Source organism: Ambystoma mexicanum, chromosome 4p, assembly GCF_040938575.1.
Source record: "Ambystoma mexicanum isolate Mex_15411 chromosome 4p, UKY_AmexF1_1, whole genome shotgun sequence".
NCBI lineage: Eukaryota > Metazoa > Chordata > Amphibia > Caudata > Ambystomatidae > Ambystoma > Ambystoma mexicanum.
The window spans coordinates 1143009563-1143035791 of NC_090927.1; the positions used below are offsets into that span (position 1 = coordinate 1143009563).

The 26229-nt window shown below is 47.8% G+C and overlaps 1 long non-coding RNA gene across 1 annotated transcript in view; it reads left to right on the forward strand.

Moving 5' to 3' along the window:
• The window catches only part of LOC138452660 (uncharacterized), a 101535-nt gene extending 75687 nt beyond the window's left edge, over positions 1-25848 (forward strand). The window contains exon 2 of the long non-coding RNA XR_011260298.1: positions 25469-25848. This is a non-coding gene — a long non-coding RNA (uncharacterized lncRNA). The remainder of the gene's footprint in view (positions 1-25468) is intronic.
• The last annotated feature ends 381 nt before the right edge of the window (positions 25849-26229 follow it).

Sequence of the window (26229 nt, forward strand, 5' to 3'; positions counted from 1 at the left end):
GTGTGCGGCGCGGCCCGAGTGCCATCGGAGCCGCGACCGCTGGGGACCAGGGGGTGCCACCCCCTCACATCGGATCCTGCGCCCGGTGATACCGGGCGCCGCAGGGTGCCTCCCTGCCCAAAGGCACGCCGGCTGTCCGCCGACGTGCACACCGCCGTCGGGTGATCCCGACGGCATCAGAGGGCTGCCCCGGAGACCGGAGGCAGCCCCCCAACAGACAGGATGTGTGTCATAGCTGGGCTGTGCAGGACTGGACTACAGAGACTTGGGAGTTGTAGTTCAGAAAAGGAAAAGTTGGTCATGAACACTTTTCAGAGTTTCTGGTGTTTTGTTGAAACTGCTGATGAGTATTCAATTGAAGTTGAAGCATAATGCTCGCCTACAGTCTTGCCATAGAATCGAGGTCACCTTTGATTGGAGAAAAGTACATGCACACACTCTGCCATGCCGGCAGAGGTGTCAGAGAGCGATTCAGAAGTTCTGTGTTCCTGTTTTTCCCTGACAGCTCCTCCACCGAAGACGGGCAAAGTGACAGCTCAGAATACAATGTGAGGGGATGTTTCACATTTGTCGTGGACCAAGAGCTTGCTCTTTTTTTCCCTGCATGTTTGCACCTCTTTACTGACAGCCGATCCATAACAAATGAAGCATATCTGTGATTCACCAGCTGTTTGGATGGGCTTAGTCATGTTGCTAGTGCTGCTCTGGCCTATGTGCTCCACATGCTGATACACCTTAAGGGGATTGACGGGCATCGTGAATGCAAAGGATGCACCAATTGGTTACTTCAGAAGCACAATGTCCAATGAGTCAGGCGATACTGTGTAGTCCTCAACACCTCCTAAAAAACGCCAGCCAATCCACCAGCTGTGGATGTCCCCACAAGGTGGTCTCACCCTCCCCACAAAATTTGGATTTAGGGGTTTGGAGACCCTCTTGCGAAAAACTTGAATCCCTTCTGACAATGAGAAATGTGGTCCAGAAGGCATCACAGATCACCAGGCACTTCTGCGAGTGCTGTCGGAACACAGTGCAAATAGCCAGAATTTGGCCATGCCAGGTATTCCGGTGCTTTCCTAGCCTAAGAAGTCTCCTAAAAATAAGGTAGCGGGAAGACCAACAGCGAAGGGTCCTCCTGCATCTTCCTCTGCCATAAATTTGACCTCTAACCTTGCTGCGGCAGGAGCAGGCATGAGAAGAATGCAATGCCGCAAACGCATGGTCTGTCTGTGCACAAAATGCGGCGAATGCCATCTCTGCAAAGATAAGGAAGGTTTAGAGGGCAAACCCATAGATACCCCGAAGAATTTTCCGAACAGAAACCCCAAGCTGTGTGAATGGAAACTACGTTTCGTTAAAGAAAAGAAAGTGGGAGTAGGTGTAACAAATGAAGGCATTTCCTCCCCGGATCTACCAGGATGCCCGTCGGTGCCTGTCCACACCAACCATAGAGAAGAGTGGCTGGTGGTACTCCAGTAAGGAGACCCAGCACCGGCATAAGGCAGGAGCATGTCGGGGTCGCAGCTCCATGTGAGTGCTGATGCACCCTCGGCAGTAGATGGTGGAAATACTCCTGCCAAGAGGAGGAAAGTGCTGTTCTGAAAGCTTTTGTCAATATCCCAGACACTCTGCCAGCAGTGCCCTAATACAAGCGGTTGTGAGAAGAGAGAATCGCTAAGGAGGGTTGCAGCTCTGCATGAGTGCTTGTGCGCCCCTATGCCAGCAGTGGCATGCCAACAACCCCTGCCTGGGGGCGGGAAATATGAGGCCTCCAACACCCTGCCGCCACACCAATGCCCTGTCAACATGAAACGGGTCATGCCAGGGGAAGAAGAAGCTAGGCCGGCCAGTACCGCTGCCTCATCAGGTCAACATCTCCCTCCTGGACTAGTGAGAGACTGAGGGCGGCTTCCTGCTGCACATGTGGGTGGGTGTGGGGAGATCAACAAGTGCAGCTGCCCTGACAAGTGGGCAGCCCCTCCAGTCCTCAAGTTAATTACCTGGCTGCGGCTCCCCCTGAGAGAGTGCTTGTGCGGCCAGGTCATGAGGAAGAATATCCATAGGCATTTCTGCCTGGGGGAGCTGAACAGGCAGTGGCCTGTCACCTTGATGCTGCCCGCACCAATACTCCTGTACTAGGCTAATGTGGCCCCTGGTGCCGCCAGGTGTGGCGTTGCCGGCCTCTGAACTGTGCCACCAACTGCCCCTGAACTGTTTTAGTGCCTGTCCTGAACGCATACTAATGCAAGTTGAACTGGTCTCCTACAGTCCTGCAAATGCTTAAAGTGACCTCAGAGAGCATGTGAAGCACCTGCATTTTGTCGGCATGCTCTATATGGTGCCAGTAGCTGACAATAGTGTTGTTCAGTGGTTGGAGTGACTCTCATCCCAGGTTGATAAAGGGTCTTGTATAATATGGTGAAACTGCCAACGTTCCACCAGCAGTCCACCAACCCTGACCGTCACCCTCAATGTCTGTATAGTCTGCCCAGTATATGTTTGATGTTTGCCCTGGTCTGAATTCCAATGTAGGTGGTTATTGTGTTGCACCTATAATTCAAAATATCGTTGTATGTGAGTTAATTTACTTAATGTCCAGTGATATTTTGTGTTTGTTTAGTTTGTTATGGAAAAGGAGTGTGGTGTTTGGTTCCTTTATGCTGTGTCATGACTGCGCCATGATTGGATGTTAATAAAAGGAGCCCCCTGCACACAAGTGGGTTAGAACGGTGGCAAACTCCAACAATGGATTTATTGTGTCCATCTTTTACTATGTGCCTGCAGGCCTCCACTGTGTGATATGATATGATATGATTGTTTATTTATATAGCGCCTATACACAATGTGTTTCAAAGCGCTTCAAGGCAAGGGAGGTAACAAGGGAAAATACAAACACATTCTTACAGGCCATGGACAGTAAGGATGTGAAATTAACTATCATACTCGGCCTGACGACATTTCAGATAGTGCAAGAGCTAAAACATAGATAAGGAAGGGAGGGGGAGAGTGGGAAGGAAATGGAAACAGACAGGCGACTACTGTACTAGCCTGACTACATTTCTGGTAGAGCCGGAGAAAAACAAAAGGTGAGGGAGAGGGGTGCAGAAAGGGAGGGGAGGAACAAAACAAGTGACTATCATACTAGGCCTGACAACATTTCAGATAGTGCTGGAAGGGTGGTGGGGAGGAAAAAAACAGTAATGGGAGGGTGGAGGAAACAGACGAGGTTGCTATCATATTAGGTCCAGGGACAATTCTGATAGAGTAAGTGCATAGAAGAAAGTAAGGGGAGGAGATAGGGAAAGGAGGAGAGAACAGAGAGTAAGCAGTCAAAAAGAGTGGAGAAGCAAGAGTGGAGAGCGAATACAATTGCAGAAGTCAGTAGTAACACATAATGTTGCAAGCCAGGATACAAGATGAAGATGGGAATAGCATGATTCAGGGCCACCATCAGTACAAGATGCAAAGGAAGTCCAGCATGAGAGTTGAGAAAGAGTGATGCACCGTGAATGAATGAAGTCCATAAAAGTAAAATCCAGCATTGGCCACAAGACGGTGATGGTGAAGGAAGGCACCAGGTGGGCGGGGTTTGCTAAGTGGTGAAAAAGAGCAGCAGGCAGGAAGGCACCAAGTGGGCGGGGCTTATGCCAGGTGACCTAGATCCACTTGCACCTGCTCCCCATCTGCAAAGGAAAGGAAGCTGGAGGGCTCCTTAAGTAGGGAAACAGAGCGGCAAGCAGGAAGGCACCAGGTGGGCGTGGCTTGCTAAGTGGTGAAAAAGAGCAGGAAGCAGGAAGGCACCAGATGGGCGGGGCTTGCTAAGTGGTGAAAAAGAGCGACAAGCAGGAAGGCACCAGTTGGGCGGGGCTTGCTAAGTGGTGAAAAAGAGCAGCAGGCAGGAAGGCACCAGGTGGGCGGGGTTTAGGCCACCTGGTGCCTTCCTCCCTGCAGGCCTTGTTGCCGTGGAACCCTCAGGCCAGCATGGTGGCCTGTGTCCGCACAGGCTGTTCTATCAACCGGGTGATCCCGGCAACAGCAAAGTGCTGGCACCCCCAACAATGATGGGGCTGGCTCGAGTAGCCTCGCCGGGCCCCACAACAGCATGTATGCTGGAATCCTATATAATTGGACATATTTCCATATTTCACCTTCTGACTCATTACCTCTACGTGCCTCTTGCTCGTCCCAGTACTTACATATGAGGCCCGCCTCCCACAAAGGAATTCTGTTTTCTCTCTCCCACACAGGAATTCTGTTTTCTCCCCAGAGGTATAATAACCCCTCACTTACCCTCAATCCTTAGTTTTTTAATTCCTGTCTCTGACAGGGACTGGAGAGCACCTTATGGTTCCCTCACTGGCAGCGTCTCCAGCGGGGTGTGCGATGGCTGCTGGAACATCTGCGGGGCTGGGATTCGGCAGCTGAGATGGGTCTTCTTGGCCCCCCTTGGTCCTCCTGCAGGGCTTGCAAGTCCAATGGCGGTTGCAGCGCCAGCATGGCCGGCAGCCTTGTGTCCCCAGGCCATCGGGTCCGGCGCCCCTGGTGAGTTGGGGGCATTTCGGTTTGGGATGGTCGTTGCGGTACACTGGCGGAGTCTCTGGTGTCAAGCCTCGGTTCCGGGAGGGGGTAGGTAAGGCCCCTTCCCTCTTCTCATGCAGGGCCTTCTGCTCTGCGCCAGTGACGCATCTTCCTGGGGGGCGTGCCACGCTCCCTCCCTAGTGATTGGCCACCAGGCTGTCATTCTCCCTGCTGGCTATAGGGATTGGTGCAGATGTCCTCTTAGGCCGTGGTCTGGTTACTTAGCTAGCGGTTGCTGAGTCAGTGCTCTCTCTGTATTGCCCGCAGTTTGGTTGGTCTGATGGGGTGTGCTTACAGTGGTTCCTTCTCTTGCTGTTAAGAAGCACATGGAAAAAAAGGAAGCATGTGGGGACTGAGAAGGATTCCTCTAGTGCTGAGTGGGTGGAAGCACCCAGGTGATAAACAGAAGAAGAAAATGGAGTTGAAGTTCTCCCTGTCCCAGAAGGAAATCAAATGCCTTATTAAGAAAGACATTGAGGGACATGGGGGTGCGAAGAAACGAAAGAGGACCCATTCCAGCTCCTCTTGCTCCTCCTCCTCGAAGTCTGCACCCTCCTCGAGCCACTCCCATTCAGATGATGAGGCAGAAGGGAACCATATGGTGTGGGTATGCTGCACAGGCAGACGGGTTGTGTCCTTTGGTGGTAGTTTGATCTTCTCTGGATTCGAAAACCTAGCACAGTCTGATGCTGCTTGCCAGCAAGCAAGGGCCAACAGCGACCCCATACAGAACAAACAAGCATAACCTATTATCAACTGAAGAAGAAGAAATCACACACGGTCAAGGAGAACTATCCAGGAGGAATCTAGAGCACGCTGAAGGGCATGTACGAGAAATGCACACCGAGCCAGGAGAAAAGGTTCAGTCAGTATGAATTTTATTAACGCCAATTGGGGATGATTTAGTAAAGGGCCTGTGATGTCTGGATGTTCCACTATGCATCACTATGGCATGCTGCTCGGGGCGCGTTGAGGGAGCAGAACAAGGCGCGGCAAGTGCAGAGCAGAGCTGGGGATGGAAGGAGATCGCACATCTCCCCGTGGCTCCAAGTATTATATTGTATATATTCATCAGCTAGGTGTTGGCAATGAGAGATGCTTACATGAAACTTCAATAAAGTAGCTTGATCACTCACCAAGCCTCCTTCCTGATTCAGAGACTTGAATAGAGTATAACTTTTACACATACCTTTGGAGGCTGCTACTATAATCTTGCATTCAGGATGGGAAAAATAAAGCTGTACTCCTTCGTTTTGCTCGATATGTTTCTATAACAATGTATATAGTCAGATAAGTTTCTTATGAGTTTTGTTTTACTTTTCAAGGCATTGCTATGAAACGAATTATTATTTCATCTCTTGAATCTCAAACAAATACTTATAAGAACTATAGCTGTGAAGATATGTGGTAAAGTACTTAAACTGCAGACTGGGCCCTATTCCTGGTTTCACCACTTAAGCAATGTGTGTGATCCTGAGCAAATCATGTAATCCCATATTGCCTGATCTGCCAGTACTTAAACTGCAGACTGGGCCCTATTCCTGGTTTCACCACTTAAGCAATGTGTGTGATCCTGAGCAAATCATGTAATCCCATATTGCCTGATCTGCCAAAATTGGGAGTCCTTAAAAGTGAGTTAGTGTTTAGCTTTTGATATTGAAACATCTCATGTTGTGGTTTACTAAACTTTAGAGTTGTTACATATTATCAATAGTGAGCATTCACATATTGCATTCCGTAAAGTTATTTGTCTCTTGGCATATACATGCAAATGTTTTCTAATGACACTACCAATAATGTTCTAAAGCAGGGATCTCCAACGTGTAGCTTGGGAGCAACATGTTGCTCGCTGCACCCTACAATGTTGCTCGCCAGTTGCTCTGAGCTGCTGTGTGGTGGCCAAGAAGGAGGAGGTGCTACTGTGATATGACAAGAATGGCAGTGTAGAATTAGCGGGAAAAGTGAGGGAAAGCTAGCCCTGCCCTGGCAGACAGATGACATATTCTTTGTTGTGGAGGCTTCATCATGGTAGGCTGTAGAGCAGAGTTTCGGTGGTCACATGGGTCTGTGCAGCACAGGAAGCTCATGATGTGAATATTGAGACTGGAGATAAGGGAGGCCTCATGAAGATATAACTATTTAAATCAGAAGTGTGATGAATCCAATGGCATCTTTACTCCTTACCCGGCGTGACCTCCTTCCATGTGGGCAGGGCACGGCAGCCGCTACCTGATCCTGACCCTGGAGGTGGCTATATGAGGGAGGATCAGATGGGGGGAGATAACCTGCGGGGATGTATTATGGTGTCATCGAATGAGACATGGTATCCCCCTTTTTCTTCTGAGGATAAACCTTTCCTCATAAATGACATATTGTCAGGCCTCCCCTCTTCCACCTATCACACATTTTGAAAACCTTTTGTCAAGACCCATAGGCCAATAATCAAAATCGGACCTGCTTTGTAAAAATTGCTGGAAATCCCTTCCCAGACTCCACATACCAATCCTCCAAGACTGACTTGCCATCTAAATCCATTGAGAACATTCATCCTGGGTTTTAATGCAAGTTATCATAAGTTCTCATAACCACCAAAATACTCGGACGAAGAAGAGGAGCAGAGGAGTGCAGAGCAAGGCAAGCCACGAGCGCAACCAGCCCTCTAGTTGCTGGGAGCACACACCTGTGTCTGGAACATTTAAACCACAGAAGTAGAAAGCTGAAGATCACTGCTGGCAGAAGAGAACTGGAACACTCCATGTGATCCGGGAAAGTGACAGGCTAAAAGAAGCAAGGCGGGGTCAACCGGTTCGAGAACAGAGAGAAGGAATGGTGCTGCAGGCAGAACAAATGCTGCGGGAATGCGCCTGAAGTCATCAGGGGACTCCTGGGCAATTGCAGGTGTCGGGAGGGTGTTTCTCTTACCTAAGTTCCGTGAAAAGCAGACAAGCCCAGCTGAAGCAGCGAGGAGCAGGAACACCAAGGGAAAATGGTCACGAGGGAAAAAGCAGCAAAAGACTGTCACTGTCTGGCCGCGGTAGAAGCAAGGAACGCTTTCAAGAGTCGGTGAGTCCATCAAGGGAAAGAGGGAACACTGGGGCATATTGTCAACCACGCCAAATTCAAATAACTGGGAATAACAGAGCCAAAGGAAAAAGCGTATTTTGTGAAACCCGAAAGAGAAACGATAAAAGGATATTTTGCAAAAAGGGAAAATGGAGAGAGAAACACTTTCAGAGTTGCCAATGCATGCAGTATATGCATATGATAAACCCCAACAGGACAATATTTATTAAGCAAAATATATTGGCCAACAAGGCAAACGTACAGGACTATCAAGTCTGGAAGTGTGAACAAGAGTTCATCAGTAAAAAGCACTGGCAGGAGACCAGGCAGTTGCAAGTGTGTGTTTACAGAAAAGCCCGGACAGGAGAGTATACCAGGCAGCAGCAAGTGTGTTAAGGAAGTCCTTATAGGGAAATATATGAGACAAGGACAAGCTGAGTAGCATACAGAAGTGAAGGAAAAGTCCTGAGAAGTATATATCAGGAGTAGCCAAAAGGGCTGTGTGAATCCCGAGAATAAGAAGTTGAGACTGGGCAGGAGAGTACACCAGGTATCCTGATGAGAGAAAGGCAAAAAGGTCTAATAGTTGTCTGAATAACATGTGTCGTTGAAGCAAGAGAAACACCAGGAACTGTTACTTGTGAATAAACAAAGCTGCGAGGAATAATCCAGGGGAAGGGAAACACCCTCTGCAGTAAGGATCCCTATCCTTGAAAGACTTTTTGTTGGACTCATTCATTTTTCATTTAAACATTTCTAAAACACTTAAGGCCAAAGACCTTACCCTTTTCACTTTAGAATTTATTTGTGTAGAAGGACACTGCTACTGTTGCTGCAATCATCAGTGAACCCACATTTACAAGGCCAGCCCACGTTGGCAACACTCCACAATCGCTACTCCACTTGACGCAGGTGCACTGACTGGAGCAGGTATTTAATTTGTCCAGCAAACACTGGAACCAACGGGCCCTTTGCTTTCTGTACCCAGTAGGCTGAAATGGGGTTCCTAGCAGAAGCTTGGCAGGTGTATAATGGACAAATGAGTGACATGAATGCCCATCTGTCCTCAATTACAGTTGTCACTTTTTTATATTCAGTATTTCTGTTTGTACTCACATTTCACAAAATGTGTTAGAACTGTTCCATACTCCTATGGTATGGTGGATGTATGATAATTTGTTTTATAGAGCACAGTGTACACTTTGAAAAGGCTCCTTGGTGCTGTAAATAGTCAAACCAGATGCATGTCCCAACCTTATTTCCAGAGAAATAGGTTTGTCTCTGCAGCAACTGCCGCTCGCAATAATAAGAGGCTGCTGGTGTGTCTGAAGTCTAGTCCCATGATGACTGACAATAGAGGAGTAGTCGCATGTCACTCAGCATGTTCATGCTACAGAGATGAGGGGTTGGCCATTGGGTACTCCGTGGCAGTGCGTGCTGAGGTTGTGAGCAGGTAAGTGAAGTGATTTATGTGTATGCAATGGTGGTTTATAGTGATAATGTCAAAAAACATAATGTCGAAAGTCAAAATGTCGAAAACATAATGTCGAATTTTTTTTTTTAGAATGTCTTTTTTCTTTGTTTTTTGTTAGAAATGGGGGGGTTCCCCCCCTAACACCCTCCCCCTTTTTTTCAGTTTTAACCTTTTTTTTACTTGCGGAACCCAAAAAAAACATGTAAATAAAAAAAAAGCATTCAAATTATTTTTTTCGATATTATTTTTTCACCATTTTTGTAATTCGATATTATGTTTTCGACATTATAACTGCACACCTGAAATGGTTGTACCTATATATGTGAGCATGCATGTTTTTGTTTAAGGTGTTAAGGTTTGTGTGCAAGCAAGCAGCTGTTTAAATGATGTATGAACGCATGGGTGAATGAGAGCAAGTGTATGTTGTATGAATGCGTTTGTACGAGACTGTGTTTGTGTGTAAGAGGAGGAGCGGGCTGCTAAATTTAGGTGTGCAGGCTGCTGGGGGCTTGGCATTCTTTTTTTGCTTTACCCATGGTGCAGAGTAACGGTTATTTACTCTGCATTAAGGGTAACACAAACATAAGTGTTATTACGTGGCTTGAATGGGCTACATTGTGGCGCCAGTCTGGCCATATATTCCTAGTGTTGCATGGCATTTTTGTGCTGGGCATCAAGGGGAAAAGCAAACCTACGTGTGATTATGTGGCTACACTGGCCTACAGTGGTGCAGCCGGTCTTTATATGCTTTCTTTCTGTGGCATACTATTTTCTATTGGGTAGTACAGCTTATATGGTAATACTGATTTATATTGGTGCAGCCTGCATGGACATGTATGAGTATAATCAGCATAAACATGTTTTTTATACTGTGTGAAAATCCTTCAGATGACGTCAATTGTCCCCAGAGGAGAAGCCCTTTCCATGAGGCTAGGGAGGTGAGGCTGCTAACAAATCCTACCCCTAGGGGTGCTAACAGGTGGGAGGATCTCATGGAGATGGACTCCTCTCCTGGGGATAAAGACGCAATGGGAGGCATGGCCCCTTCAAACCCCAACCCTGTAGGCTGACGTTAATACCTGAACCTTATGGATCTAAACCCTAAACACATGTCCTGATTTTATATGTACTGAGACAAAGGCGAGAAAGAAACCTGAAGAGAGAACAAAAGCAAGCCAGAGAGAGAACCGGAAGGCAGGCTTGAGAAGCTCGAGTTGGAGACGTGGAGGGTGTGGTTCAAGAGAACACACAAGGACATCTTGCAGGCAGATGGGGTGTTGGCCGTAAAGAAAACAGAAACGAAGAACAGAATGTGCGTCCCGCATGGAGGCAGAAAGTGAAACGTTATGCAATTGAAACCTGGTGGCCGGTGGGTGAGAGTCAAGCTGAACAAGGGGAGGAGTGGCAGAACACCACAGTTAATCAGAAGTGTATTGCTCGTAGGACGCCTGTAAAGCATTGTACCAGTCGGTTGAGAACTGGTCCTTTGGAAGGACAAAGATTGGGTTGTGGTGGCGTGACCTGTAGTGGGTGGACCGGGCGGTCTGTCAACTACGCCGAAACCACTAACCCTACTCATTCGCAAAGCCACCTACACAGGCCTGAACAGTACTCAGAGAGGGGGTAGCTGGACAAAGTGGAGTACATTGTTTGCTTCCCAACAGCCAGCTGTACAGGGCCCAGGGAGCAAGCCCCGACGAGAGTGGAAAAGGGCGGTTGACCGTCACAAAAACCCAGGCCGAACCGGTGAAGTCTCCCTGCACCAAGTACCTGGCAATAGGAGTATTTAAAAGTCTGGGAGAGGGCAGAGGGAAAACTAAGAGACCCTCAGAAGCTATTAGTAACAACAGGAGAGTGTGAAGAACTGTTATCCGAACACACAAAGACCAAGAGCAGTAAAGTAACCAAGCTAACCCTCTATTTGGCAGTTATGATTAAAGTCTGTCAATAAGACCCTGAAACCAGATGCCCCTTGAAACGTATTAAAGGGGTTACCTTCTCGAGTACAATCTGAAGAAACTGAAACCCGTCAAGGGGTCTTCCGGAGCATCATCAATGAGAACAGAGTTCAAAGGAGGGCAATCGTTGATAAAGACATAGAGATCCTCCTGGGCACACCCCAGAATCATCGAGGGCTGGTTTAACGAGCCAAACCCCAATCATTTTCTCTCATCAGTCTGTTACACATTGCTGATTGGTCAACACCAGATCCTGTCAAGGGTCACGTCTTTTCAATTCATGACCTTAAACTTGCCTTCCTTGCGATAAGAAAAAAACGTTGTCGTAATTGTTTTCTCGCTTGAAAAGCCTGGAGAACTGAGAATCCTTTGAAGCAGTAAACCATAAAGAAACAGGGAAAGCAGTAAACCATTTTGTGATACAGTTCCCAGGCCAGGTCCACAAAAGTGTGGTGCTGCAGAGTCGAGGGGGCCTCCAGGAACAGATTTGTCGTCCCAGTGGGGGCAGAACAAGAGATGTGCAGAAACCTGAGACTGTGAAAACCTCCATAAGGGAGTTACAAGCCTTACTAAGAACTCTGAGAGACATTGGGAACCCGCTAGGAGAAGGGAGTCATTCTCCTAGCCCCACAAGAACTTTGTGTGATTATTTGATTTTCTTTTGTGTTACGGAGAACCCAGAACTTTTATGAATCTTTTGCTTTGAACAACCTGAGAGGCGTTGGGTGCTTTGCATCAAGAAGGGAGTCATTCTCCTGGATTACAAACAGCAGCTGGACTTTATAGTGTTTTGTTGTAGTGAAAGAGATAAATAAGGAATCTATATGACCGGAACAGTGCCTTTTGTTTTAACTCCCACAGACTTCCTGACGAGCACCCGAGCTTCTTTAGTTTAGGTAGGGAAATCCCATTAGAGTTAGGGATAGCTAGTTTTTTTTTTCATTTAATAAAAGTCTATAGCAACCACTATGGCACCACTTGTTCATTCTCTTCATCCCTTGTCGCCAAAACTGGCATATGCTGTGTGCAAAGACATCATGAAAGTGCATTGGAAAATGCTTGTGTGCACTGTTGGTGACTTGCATCTATTTGTTTTTTTCATGTGCTCCCATCCCCTACAAAACCGGTTGCAAATTGTGTGGCTTTTAATCTAATTTTTCACAGAAGGAGTGCTGTAAAATGCACCATTTAAAATCATTATTTAAAAAAAGAATTCCTGAGGGAGATCCACCTCAGCCACCCACTTTTCCCCGACTTGGGTTGGTTCGGGCTCCCTCGCTACACTCAGTCGCTCCTGCGTATTCAGGTCAAATATTTGAAATCCCCTCGCCCCCCCAATGCAAACATTGGGCCTCATTACGACCCGGGCGGTAAGTACCGGTCATTACCGGCATGGCGCAATTACCGTGTCCGTGCTGGCAATAGACCACTAAAAGCGGCCCATTACGAGTTTGTGGGCACAGGCTTTGCGCCATGCCGGTAATGAACTCACCGCCATGCCGCAAAAGCCCGAAAAATCCCCCTTTCCGGCATCGACTGCAGTGGAAATAGCACCTCCGGCATCCTAGCCATCGGCATTAGCGGTCACCTCTAATAGCGGTCACCTAAAATAGCGGTAACCGCTATTAGCGGTGTCCGTAAATACGCAGAACTGGAAGTAGCGTCATCGCACAGGAACGGGAAAGAGCACGGCAGCCATTTTTAAAAACACAATCCATTGCCATCCACCACAACCAGGAGCCATCTGACCCCCAGAACTCCCACACACCTCTACCACTACTTGTTGGAATTTAGGATGCCAAAAGCTGTTAAAAAAACGGGAGATCGGCTGCGCCAGGAGTGTTTCTCCAGAGAGGATATAACCATGTTAGCAGAGACACTGCAGGAGCATGCAGATGTGGTGTTTGCTAATAACATGTCCCGTCCAGCACTGCAGCGTAAAAAGCAGATTTGGGCATTGGTCGCCCAGCGAGTCAGTGCTGTCGCCACCACACCCCGCACACCAAAACAATGCCGTAAGCGCTGGGACGACCTACGTCTACGTGTGCAAAGTATACTCTCGGCCAACCGAAACCTTGGGATGGAGACAGGTGGAGGTGCAGAGTCGCCCATAAAACTCCAACCATGGGAGGAGATATGTGCCACCACCATAGGCACCGAGGCAATAGAGGGAGTCGGGGACATGGAGAGAGGAGCCCCGTCATCAGCTGATGCAGGTAGGTGTCTCTAATTAAATAATGCCAATACCACCACGATGATGTACACCTGAACTGACAGTGCAATGATGTATAGCAGGGTCCACCAGACACATAAGCACAAGGCTTCCTACAGGTAATGCAGAGCATCACCTTGTCCACATGAATGATGCACCCAATTTGTGTAGCAAACCAAATGCCTCCATGCATCACCCTCCCAAGAGTGAGGCAACCTGTATGTCACTCCCCCCAATGTGACACATCTACCAATCCACATCAATGCAGCCACCCCAAAGCATGCCCAATGCCCGTAGACCCATCACTAACCCTCTCCCTCCTTTGGTCCCCCACAGGCACACAACCTGACAGCGGTGTGAGGACACCGGTGCCACACCACGGAAGAAGGCCAGGGCCGAGGAGGGACAACACCGCCGCTCCACTTCAAGGGGCATAGGCCAACCGGCACCACATCGGAAGGCCAAGACAACACCACAGGCCACAGCAATAATGTGCTCTACAGCACCCACTGCAGCGCCCACAACAGCCACCATCACCCAAGTGACAGCGGCAGAAGGGACTGCATCGGATGCAAGCAGCACAGTGGGCTAGACAGCTGCCACAGCAGCAGTCTCAGATGATGAGGAACAGGATCAGCTGCATGTTGCAACTCCCACCACAGGCCCCCTGCATTCCCCACAACTGTCACCATGCAGCATGCGTGACACCAGCATGCACGGGCAGTCTCCGGATCAATCATGGCCTGCAACTCTCAGCACCACACCAACTGTGCCCGAGGAACATAGTGCTTTTGAAACCCCTCAAAGATCCATCGCAGCCCCAACCACCCAAGAGGGGATCCAGGACATTCAGAGGCACCAGCAGGAGCTCACTGGCCTGTTGACGCAGCACATAACTGAATGTGGGGGTGTAAGGGATGACATCCGGGAATGTGCTGCGTCTTTGAAATCAGCCATAGAGTCATCCTCTAAGGACATTTGTGCCGAATTGGCAGCAGTGCGGCACGTCCTCAGTGAGATGGTGGCAGCGATGCAGGCCATGCGTCCAACACAGTTATCTGAACAAGCGGGTACATCATCAACTGCTAGTTCAACCAGGACCAGCCCCGTGCGGAGGTCTGGCAGGAACCTGCGGAGATCCGACAGGGGGGCACCTGGTGCTGGAAGAGGGGGAGGCCAGTAGGCACAGCCATGCGACCACTGGTGCAGCCTACTGCAAACCATGGGGGGGCTTGAAGGGGGAGGGGGGAGAGGGTGTGTGGGGGAGTTGAGGGGGGAGGGGGGAGAGGGTGTGTGGGGGAGTTGAGGGGGAGGGGGAAAGGGTGTGTGGGGGAGTTGAAGGGGGAGGGGGGAGAGGGTGTGTGGGGTGGAGGGCTTGTTCACTTTGTCATAAATCTTCAATACACATTTTGGTAACTCATAATTAACATGTGTGGACATTGCCTTTTTGCGTACGTGTGCTTTATTGCTGAACAGTCTACAGTGTCCATGTCCCTGACACGCCCAGTGCCCCGAGTGCCATCTCCATGTCACACTCCCCATCCATGAGTGCTAGAAACATTGGTTGATCAGAGTCCGACGCATGTCACGTCCCTCCTGTGCATCGCTGCCTCCCTGATGTGCTGTCCCATCCCCACCCTCCTCATCCTCATCATCAGGTGGTTGCAGTTCAACGTCAGGGGGCAGGGGCATTTCGTCTGATGCACATATTGTGTAGCATGACACATGCCATGATGATCTTTGCCACCTTCTCATGGCGGTACAGGAGTGCCCCACCAGACCTGCTGAGGCAGCAAAACCGTGCCTTCAATAGGCCAAATATCTGCTCAATCACCACACGGGTACGTGTATGTGCACGATTATAGTCCTCCTCGTGCCTGTTCTGTGGGTTCCGTACTGGGGTAAGGAGCCACCTCTTCAAGGGATAGCCGGCATCACCTGCATGTGGGCAACAATGTATATGTGTAAGTCATCACATCATATGGGACCTTATTAAGTGACACCATAGCATGCATTTATTTGTTCATTTCAACCTCATTTCCATGCATGAATGGAGACACACGATGTGACTGCTATGTGTGTATTCCTCTAATGGACTGGTGTGCGTGCCATCAACTAGTAGGCGCAGGGGGGTCCAGTTCCTTGTGAGTGCTCATGCACTGTGTTAGTCCACGGCGGTTGTTTCTGTGATCTGGCAGATGTCCACTAGTTTGCATGCTTTCATCCTGGCACCGTTGATGTCAGCCTCATGATGGTCTCACTCCACACAACAAATGGTGTCATGCATTTCAGTTGGCTCTCTGTGTCAGTGTAGTGGTGTATTGATGTATTTGGGCCTCATGTGACTCCTTTGTACGCATTAATGGGGGAGTGTCCTTTCAGTTGATGGTGTTTGGTGCTGTGTATTGGCTATAGTCATTGCTTGTAGCTGCATTGTGTTGAGGGGGTTGCGATCCGATTTGGTACAGTGCTCATGCAGATGGCTGTGGAATGGTTGTGACACTGCTTCATTTACATGGTAGGGCTGCTTACATCTTGCATTATGTGGTCAGGTGTCAGGTCCAGTCTGGGCTGCTTTGGGGTATGAGCATGGTCCATTCCCTCTCGCACTCGCAGCCAGGTGAAGTATGCATCTCTCCCCCCCATCTCAGCCAGGTGAAGTATGCATCCCCCCCATCTCAGCCAGGTGAAGTATGCATCTCCCCCCCCCATCTCAGCCAGGTGAAGTATGCATCTCTCCCCCCCCAATCTCAGCCAGGTGAGGTATGCATCTCCCCCCCCATCTCAGCCAGGTGAAGTATGCATCTCTCCCCCCCCAATCTCAGCCAGGTGAAGTATGCATCTCTTCCCCCCCCCCATCTCAGCCAGGTGAAGTATGCATCTCTTCCCCCCCCATCTCAGCCAGGTGAAGTATGCATCTATACCCCAATCACCTACCCACATCACATTTCCATAGGTCTAACATGCGACTCACCAAGAAGCCAGGATCTCTGCCCTGCATGTCGCTCCATGTAGCGTGGTATCGTGGAGTTCCGCAGGACCATTGAATCATGGGTTGATCCGGGGAATCGGGCACAACAATGTGTGATGATCCTGTTTGCGTCACATACCATTTGCACGTTCATTGAGTGGTATAGCTTACGGTTGCGGTACGCTACCTCCATGGCATGTGGGACCACCAATTCCACATGGGTGCAGTCGATGGCGCCAATGCAACCAGGGATGCCAGCCAGTGAATGGAAACCTACTTTGGTGTTTGAGATCTCCTGGGCAGACCGTGGTAAGGAAATGTGGTCGTCTGTGTGCTTGAGAAGGGCATCAAGCACTTGGTTCAGCGTACGTGAGAATAATGGTTGTGAAATGCCATGCATGTGCCCCACTGTGTGCTGGTAGGTGCCTGTGGCCAGGAAGTGGAGCACAGACACTACCTTCAGTAGGGGTGGGATGGCGGTGCGTGTTTCAATCAGGCTGACAATGTCGTCATGTACCATGTCCACAATGGTGGTGATGGTGTCCCGGTCCAGACGGTACAGGGTGTGGATCTGCTCAGGGGTTAGGTTGAATGGACTGGCTCTGATGCGTGGAATTGGGGGCTGCCTGCGTGGTGCCACTGGCTGCACTGGTGGGGCATGCTGGCCCTGCCTTGCCCTCCTTCTCCTCCTGCGTCTCATCTGTGCTGCCTGTTGTTGTTGTTGTTGTAGTAGCACTTCCACTGCAATCAAGTCCTCCAGCCCCTGCATTGCTAGTAGTATTGGAATCATTGTGGAGTGTGACTGGGTGTGGGAAGGGGTGGGGTGTGCTCCTTTTCTGCTGGCCCAGTCTGTATTGCCTCCACCTGTGCTGATTGTGTGCACCTGTGGCAGTTAGGAACACTGCACATGGCCGTTTACGGATGGTCCGCGATGCCGGTATTTGCACCATGGCGGTAAGGTACTTTACGGCCTTCACTAGGGCGTTATTTGCATGTCCGCGTGACTCGTAATGTTCCCCTGTTTGCGCCATGCCGGTATTTGCGGCATGTGTGGTCGCGTGCCCGCGCACTTGGCGCTTTTAGCGGCACCGTTAATTACGGTGCCGCTAATAGCGCTTTATCAGGTCATAATCGGCCGGAGCGGTAAGCGATGTCGGTAATCCTTTACCGGCATCGTTATTCACTTACCGCCCAGGTCGTAATGAGGCCCATTCTCCATAAACCACTAATCATTGCAGTGTCCCTGTGATACTTTTCCAATCTGGCATTTGGATAATGTACAAATTAGTAAGATGCTTGCTGAATTGTCCCCGAGTGAATGAATTGCATATGCAAATTGTCTTCTTGTTAATAATTTATATTTAAAGTGCCAATGCATTCCTTCAAATGTGAAAGGCAGAACTACCAAACTACTTTGTATAGCGGTCTTTGAATGTTCCACTATGTGACCAATATTGCTGGCCTAAAATGCTTACAAATGCAAAATTTGCCAGTATGTTTCCCAGATATTCCTTGGACAATAACACTAAAGCCCCATTAAAGTGCACTTGAAATCCTATATGTTTTGACCATTTATTGTGTGTGATTACAAAGGCCCCATTTACTTTACCACTTACATTTCACCAGCTTGAGCTCAAATTCAGTGAAAACTATTGCAAATTTGCTTTACCCAGATTTGCATATCAGTTTACTGTTAAATTGCTGCACATTAAAACTCTCTATTTGTAAAATTCAGCGTACTGCCACTATAATTTGGGTTGCAATCATTTTGCCACCACCTGACTGACAATATGTTCCATAGAGGTATAGATGTTGCTCACCATGTTGTTTCATAAGCACATGTTGCTTATCGCCCACTAAAGGTTGGGGATCCCTGTTTCCTAAAGTTATTTTCCATGATGTCACTTCTGATGATGTCTATACAGTTCCAAATTAGTGGGTCTGCATGTCTTTTGTTGCATACGGCCTGGGAAATCCAAGACAGGCTTTGAAGAGAAATCTAACTGGCCAGCCCTATTATTCATAACTGTGTGCTCTGCTTGTGTTAAAAGGCCTTTTGCAACTAACGTGAACATAAAAGTGGAGGGGATAGAGGATAAGGCGGGGGTGCGAATGATGGCACAAACTGCTTCTGATGCAAAACCGCATCTAACCTGTCCCGAGAAACCATTTTGTAAAGTTGGCCACCCTATTGACTGGTGTTCCACGGAGGAGTTCTTTTTCACTAGTCCCTCTTTTTGACAGAGCAGCAATGCCCTTAGCACTAGGATGCCTCCAGTGCACAGAGCAGAATATTTGTATTTTAGTTATTTTTAATTTCTCTTCACCTTAGATGGAGAGCTGCATCGTGAGGCAGGTTCAGCCCGAGAAGGGGGGAAGGGTCTGTCAGGAGGGGAGAAAACGCCTGGAGCCGGCCTTATAAAGTGCTGTCAGACACTGCACCTGACACCGTCCTTCTAACGTTCTGTGCCCTTCCCTTCTTAACCAATGTTCTTTCAAGATTTAGATTTTATCCACAGCCAGTGGGCCGCACCATATGTATTTGCCCCTAGAGGGGTGATATTCTAAGTTAGAGTTTACCTTATGAAAGGACACCCCCCACCACCACCAGTCCACCCTCCCTGCTGATTGACATACAAAGGGAGCCATTTGGTCAATTGCGCAATCTGGTAAGTGAAATATGTTTTAAAATGGTTGCTTTGTTCACATTTCTTTTTCACAGATGGTTATGGTTATCTACAGAAGAAAACATTTTCCAGTAAAACAACCATAGTTAATTTTCACATTAAAAACCAATTCCTTTCATATTTCTGTTTCACCATCAAAGTCATTTTGATGGTGTTTGTGTTTTATATAACACCTAAGGTCTGTCATTTTAATATATGCAGGTTTAGCAGAGTGAGCCCTACTTTTCGTGTGGGATTACACCAAGCCTTGGGTGTAGCTGGTCTACCTGTATGGAAAAAAACTTTGCTCTATGCCAAGGTTACATCCTGAGTGAGTGTTTATTTATACTTTGCAATTGCTATGCCTATTCAGTATGAGTGAAACTTGCACTTCTACTGCCGAGGTGGCACTTGTTCTGACTGGGGGAAAGCTTGCACTCATGCTGCTTGTGCTACCTAAACCCTTTTTTGGTTGAGGGTGGAGCCGGGGAGACATACTTAAAATAATCATGCCTGTTCTGCACTGAACATAACCTTTTGTAAGCCATTCCCTCAGAATCCCATTAAAGCTCTTAGCTTGCTTTGTGTGTGCACTTAGAACATTATACATTGATTGTAATAATATATTTGTAGGGGTGTCACTGGGTTCAGCGGGGGAGGGGTTAACTAGGGTAACCAGATGAATACATACCACCGGGCACCACTTTTCCTGTCCTGTGCCTTCCTTTTTCAAATCCTTGCTTTCAAGTGCTTAATTCAAATGGACTCAATTGAAATTAACAATGACTATGGCCCTCATTATATGTTTTCCGGTCTGGAAAAAAGTGCCGCTAACAACGGTTACTGGCACCTTTTTTCCAGACCAGCAAACTACAAGCCTGCTGGTAGGGGCACTGAACTATCGGCTACTAACGGTGCCTGTACTTCCGTGTTCCCATTCCCATGGAGTCCATGGGAACGGGAACTTACTGGCTCTCCACCACCCATAATATCCCGGTATTACCGGGATATCGAGCGGCGGACCGGCAGGTTACCGGCGGACTCACAATGAGGGCCTATAACTCCATGAATGCATTAGTTTGTTAAATTATAGGACTAGAAAAGGAGTGTCTTGGTTACATAGGGTCATCTGGTCACCCTAGGCGCTTATCCATTGATTTTCCCAGTGGAATGACTTAAGGTTGTTGCCTTTCAGACTCTCAGATCTTTGCCCTCTCTGGGTCTTCTGCTCTCTAATATTCCTCTCCCTAAATCTCTCTACCATGATGGCAACAGTAAAGACAGACACAAGTGATCACAGTTCAAGGGGGTTTATTAAACTGTAAGTGCAAGGTGGAAGAACGCCTAAACTAAACCTAAATCTAAGATGGGAGAAAGCGTCGACCATCAAATGAAAATAAGGCAGCCCTAGTGGTGTTGTGTCAAAATAAAAGGGCCTATGCTAAGAAAAACCTATTGCCAATCCTACTGCTAAATATAAATGAAGTGTGGGATAGGATTTCAATAAAGAAGGAAGTGTTCTCAAAATAATAAGTCAGGATGTGATTGCCAGGGGTCTCCCTTCCCCATGTTTTCAGCACGGGACAAGGTGGGTCTCCTGAGCACAGCACATACTCGAGCTTTCCGAGCACGAGCCGACAGTTCCACTCCAACTATCAGAATCTCTGATGGTTTAAAGTCTCTTTTCAATAATAAGCCTTTTGCCTTCGAGGGCCTGATAGTTTCCACAAACAAACACAATAGTTCTGTTTCACGTATGGCTTTGGGTGATGGTTTCACCCTTGGGTCCCCCTCTTCTGGGTACAGACCCCTTCACAGTCGTGCTCAACAAATCAGATAAACGTTTCCTTTCTGAATGAACTTTGGGTGAGGACGTTTCACCCCTGGATCTCCCTCGGCCGGGTTCGGAGCCCAAATGTCAAGCAGGACAGTTCACTTCTCCTTGCCTTACAATGTCTCTTGGTTTAATGAATCTTAAGGTCTTTTGAACATAACTCTTCAGGGTTCACCCCTGCTTGTGGGTCTCCCTCCTCCGGGTTCACTCTAGCCACCTTTCATGAAATACTTGTGTATAGGCAGGTTAGAAATGCCATATCATATCATAAGCTTAGTGTCTTTTTGAACATCGCTTTAGGGCTCCTTTCTAAACCTTTTAGCATATGCTCGTTTCACCAGGCGGGCTTCATTTCCCTTTCGCCTCACGATCATCCGCCTGTCAAAGACTTTTGACTGTATGGAGGATTTTGACACTACCCCCGTATGACCACTTTGACCACCTTTCTCCCAAGGCTGTGTGGTACTTGTACTTCAACAATAGGGTAGTCACCACGAGAGCGCACCCACGTGGGACCTCACTCTGCTGGTTTCCCCCTGTTTTCTTAACAGTTCTTGGTATTCAAAGTTCAATTAGCCTTCTGTTCAGCACAGTTCTGTTCCTTTAACGGTTCTCCCCCTTGACTCACCGATTGTGATGAACGACGTTGCTTTCTCACCTGTAGAGTCAAGGCCGCTACCATGGGGCCACACGTCTCTCCCCAGCTTGGCTGTCAGCAGAGAAGGCCCCTGGGTACCGTTGACATCTGGTGTATCACATGTAGGCTATTGTTCCTGGCCTTACGATTGCTTCTCTTGAGGCTTTACGGGTCTCTGTCGATAAGGGCAAGGTCACTTCCCCCCCCTGCTCTCTTCTCGACTTGTGCCGTCTTTTGCCTCCTCTTGAACTGCCGGACGGTAATGGCTCTCACGTCGTGCTGTCTGACTTGCTCCACCTTTTATCCATGTGGGGAAGGGAAAGGGCCATCAGGTGTGTGTGATTCTGGTCAATTGCCTGACTTTGGTTGACCCTTGTATTGGGACATGTCAGGTAAACGTCTCTAGTGTTAGTCCGTTGTCTTTCATGTTGTGCACGTGAAAGTGGACGGCTTGCCGGTCAGAGAACACTCAGCCCTAGTGAGATTACTGCATGGAGTGAAATTGCAAAAAGCCCTGTCGTTGAGATATTCTGTTCTTTGGGACGTGGAGGCAGTGTTTAAATTGTTTCAGCATTGGCCAAAAAATGAGCCGTTGTCAGTGGTGCTCTCTTTGGTGTCCTGTAGCAGAGTTTCAGAGGTTAAGGTGCTGAAAGTCAATAGAAAGATCTTCTACCCCGAAGGGGTGGCGTTTAATATAGCCAAATGCACAAAGAGCGGATCATCAATGATTTCTTAGCCGTATTTCCCGGGCGAACCGAAATTATGTGTAGCCCTCTGTTAGGGAGAATTCTCATTTCTGTGCTAATTCCCGTCAACCTTAACGACCCCAGCTCTTTTTCTGGACTTTAGGACTTTTTCATTTTAACCCTGGAGTGAGTGAGACCTTTTTCTTACTCTCTCATGTATTTTGACCTTATTTGGATTATGTGTTTCCTCTGTTTTTGGAGTCTGACAAACTCCAAAGGCATTTACTTTTTGTATTGTGACACACAGCACCTTCAGTGCAGTGTCACAGAGAAGTCCTTTAGATTTACTACTGTTCCCAAGAATAGCAATGTGAAATTGACTTTACTTAACTTTTCTCTTTCTAGGTCCAGCACACCCCATTTTATGTGGAGTGCTGGGGATTACCTAGTAGGCCCTTATCCTACATCCTTATGTAACATTTTGATGTTACCCTCACTACTTTAAGAGGCTGGTGTCAGTGGTTTAATTTTCCGACCATTTTACTTTTTTTTTTTTAACCAGAGGCTGAATTCTCAGCTGCAGTACAGCACCCATAGGTGAACATTTTGTCAAAATGGCCCCAGTCTTCTTTTTCCGCCATTTTCTGTTTGTGAGGTCTTTCTTGCGTTTTACTCTGTGCGTTGAGCCAGGTTTGAGCCCTTTGTTCTTTTTGCCTTTGGCGGGATTCAGCCCTGAAACCTGCCTCTGGCTCCAGTGTGTCTAGAAAGGCAGGATGTGAGGGAGGTTCCTGAAACGCCCCTGTCCTTTGTCTCTAGGAGTGCATGAATGCAACCAGTCCTTATTGGCTGGCACCCTGCTGTGTGATTGACAGCCTAGGCTTTGCGTGAATGGGAGAAACCTGCTTAAAAGGCAAGGGCTTTGGGACTAGAGGCAGAGTCGACCACTGGGAGAAATACCCGATGAAGAAACCGTGAAAGAAGCTTGCTGCATTCTCCTGGACCTTTGAAGTGCCCGGTGAATCCCTGCTGCTGTGCTGAAACTCATTTTTCAATTCGACAGAAAAGCTACGGAAGGGACGACTTCTTCCCTTGGGTTAGTGGGACCAACTAACCCTGAGACAAACTCCACTGGACCATCTTCCCTGACTGGCTGTACTTCCTCGCTGCTGCAAGAACTGAATGCCAAGGGTCGAGAAATCCGTAGTCGAGTGCAACGTTGAAATTCGGCCAGAAGCTCCAGGTGTCTCTTAAGCACCCTCCAGAAGCAGGACGACCTGGGCTCGAGTCCCCTCACTAGAGTGCAGGATCCAAGGAGTGAAGGCAAGGGCTTTGGGACTAGAGGCAGAGTCGACCACTGGGAGAAATACCCGATGAAGAAACTGTGAAAGAAGCTTGCTGCATTCTCCTGGACCTTTGAAGTGCCCAGTGAATCCCTGCTGCTGTGCTGAAACTCATTTTTCAATTCGACAGAAAAGCTCCGGAAGGGACGACTTCTTCCCTTGGGTTAGTGGGACCAACTAACTCTGAGACAAACTCCACTGGACCATCTTCCCTGACTGGCTGTACTTCCTTGCTGCTGCAAGAACCGAATGCCAAGGGTCGAGAAATCCGTAGTCGAGTGCAACGTTGAAATTCGGCCAGAAGCTCCAGGTGTCTCTTAAGCACCCTCCAGAAGCAGGACGACCCGGGCTCGAGTCCCCTCACTAGAGTGCAGGATCCAAGGAGTGAAGGAAGCCCAACCAGTATCCAAGGTCAGCAACAGTGCTGTTTTACCGAGCGCTGAAACCGCAAAGTGCTGCTGAACCAAAAATAGCCCGTAGCTGTCGACGACCTCCAAAGTGCCACCGCAGGAGCCCTACAGATGTCCTCCCTCTTGTCCCCACGACTGAGGCTCTGGAACCCAGGGTCTGCATCGCTGCAAAATGACAGAATCCAGCTGGACCACTCTTCTTCAACCCAGAGGTACTGTTTAGACTTGGGGTACTTACCTCTGTTTCTTTGAGCTGTGCTTTTCTCAGTTGAGGCTTGCAGTCGCTTACCTTTAGAGTTGATTCCAACGCTGCTTTCCACAGGCTTAACAGCTTGTGACCCTACAAGTGATTTTTCTACAAACTCACCAACTTTGTGCAAGACCTTTTTTCTAAGAAGTGCCTAAGCTGCATAGACTGTGTTCCAATTGACTTTGACTATTGTGGCTCCCCGTAGACTCTTCTAGCCCTTTGACTTTGATATTGCTGTCCCTCATAGGTGGTCACTTGTTTTAGACTGTTATTGCTGGGAAAATCTTGTCTAGATCTCATTGGAAGATTTAATTGTGCTCACCTATACTGAGAACCTGTTTAACCTTTTTCCTTCTTTAAACCTTTCCTTTCTGCAACCTCAGAATCTACAAAGTAGAACAAGTGTGATATATAAATGCCATTACTGTCCTTGTGAATGAAGTCACCTTGGTGTAGGAATTGTGTAAGAAGCATATCCAAAGAGTATCCACTAACTTGTTTGATTCCGAAAAGTATTTTAAAGTATATTTACAGTGTTACACAAATTGCCTTTTTAAAGATTGCTTATTTAAAAATTGATGTTAAATAAATAAATAGATAAATATTTATCATTGAAACATTGAGTGTAAGTGTTACTTGGTTACTTGTATTTGCGAATTTCATTGCTACAGCTCTACAGCTCACATTAACCCCTCTTGAAATAGGCCTGGCTGCTCAGTCACGCTACCAACTTGTGTAGTACAGACCTATGTCAAAAGGTGGGCTACCTAATACCAAGCAGATAAGTGTTGTGTAGTCTCACACAGTGTTACTACATCAATTATTTCCTAAAACCCGCTGAATTAAAAATTATGAGAAGGCAACAGAGAGCATGAGACTGACAGGAGTGCATCAGTTATTGATCGCTCGGAGGAAACCCTTACATGTGGTAGCTTCCGCCACAATAGCCAGGTGGGTCAGGGAGGTTGTGGATCTCACTGGTATTGATTTTGAGGCATTCAGAGCTCATTCTGTGAGGGGTGTGATGGCTTCTAAAGCTTTCACAGTGTGAGCATCTCTGCAAAATATTTTGAAGTCGGCACACTGGTCCTCCAATGCGACTTTTAAGATGTTCTATTTTTAAGCCTGTCTCTTCTGTGGCTTCGACAGTGTTAAGTAGCTTTGAACAAGCATAGTTCTTGTCTCCGGTCTTGATTTAGAATGAAGATCACCCAGGCTTACAGCACAAGGAGTCTTAATTCTGTTAAAGACACAGAGGCAAGCATTATCCCACCCATAATATGGTTTGTTGTGATGAAGTTTTGTGCCATTGTCTTTGTATTGCTTTGGTGATGGTTGTACAGCAGGCGTATCCCCTTCCCTTAAGATGTCGTCTCTATTTGTTCCCAGGTGACAACATTAAAGTGGCTGAGTTCGACAACAGTGTTGGACAATGGCAGAGGAAAGTCTTTCAGTTTCCACAAGAGTTGTTCGTCGAGTTAAAATTGATGCTGAGCAGTTGCTAGCTTCAAGGTCTTCGTGGAGCCATGTGTTTCTGAACGAATTGCTGATAGTTTTGAGTCATCAAAAGAATGAGGAAAGGACCCAGGCGGGACATGACTCATAAGGGAAGCAGGGTCAGGATTGGTGTTTTGAAATGTTGGACAAAACTACATAATACAAGGGGCCTATGTTTTGTTGTTTGAAAGTTTCAGTTTTAAAAATGAAAAATGAAACCTTTAAGATTTAAAAGGCTGCTGAAGATTAACCATTAAAAGAGATATGCATAATACTTGCCTCTTTGTCTTTAATAGAATCAAGACTCCCTGTGCTGTAAGCCTGGGTAATATTAATTCCCAGTGCAACCTGATGTCAAAAGCTTCCATAAACAAGGTGGCCTTCTGGCGAATGACATTTGGTCGCTAAGGTGACCCAGTGCTGAGGGATGGGTATGAAATCTGTGCCTCGAGGATAGATTTCATGGCCATCCAAATGTACCCGGGCCACATGTCCATTGTCAGGTGGAGTTTCTTTCCCTCGGAGCAGCCCAGCGACATTTCCACTGCTTCCATGACATGGTTGTAGAGGAGTGGTACGAGGATACTTCTTTATAGGAGGGAAAAAGGGGGGTTGTGCCCGGGCCTCCTCCTTGGGGGGCACTCCACATGGCT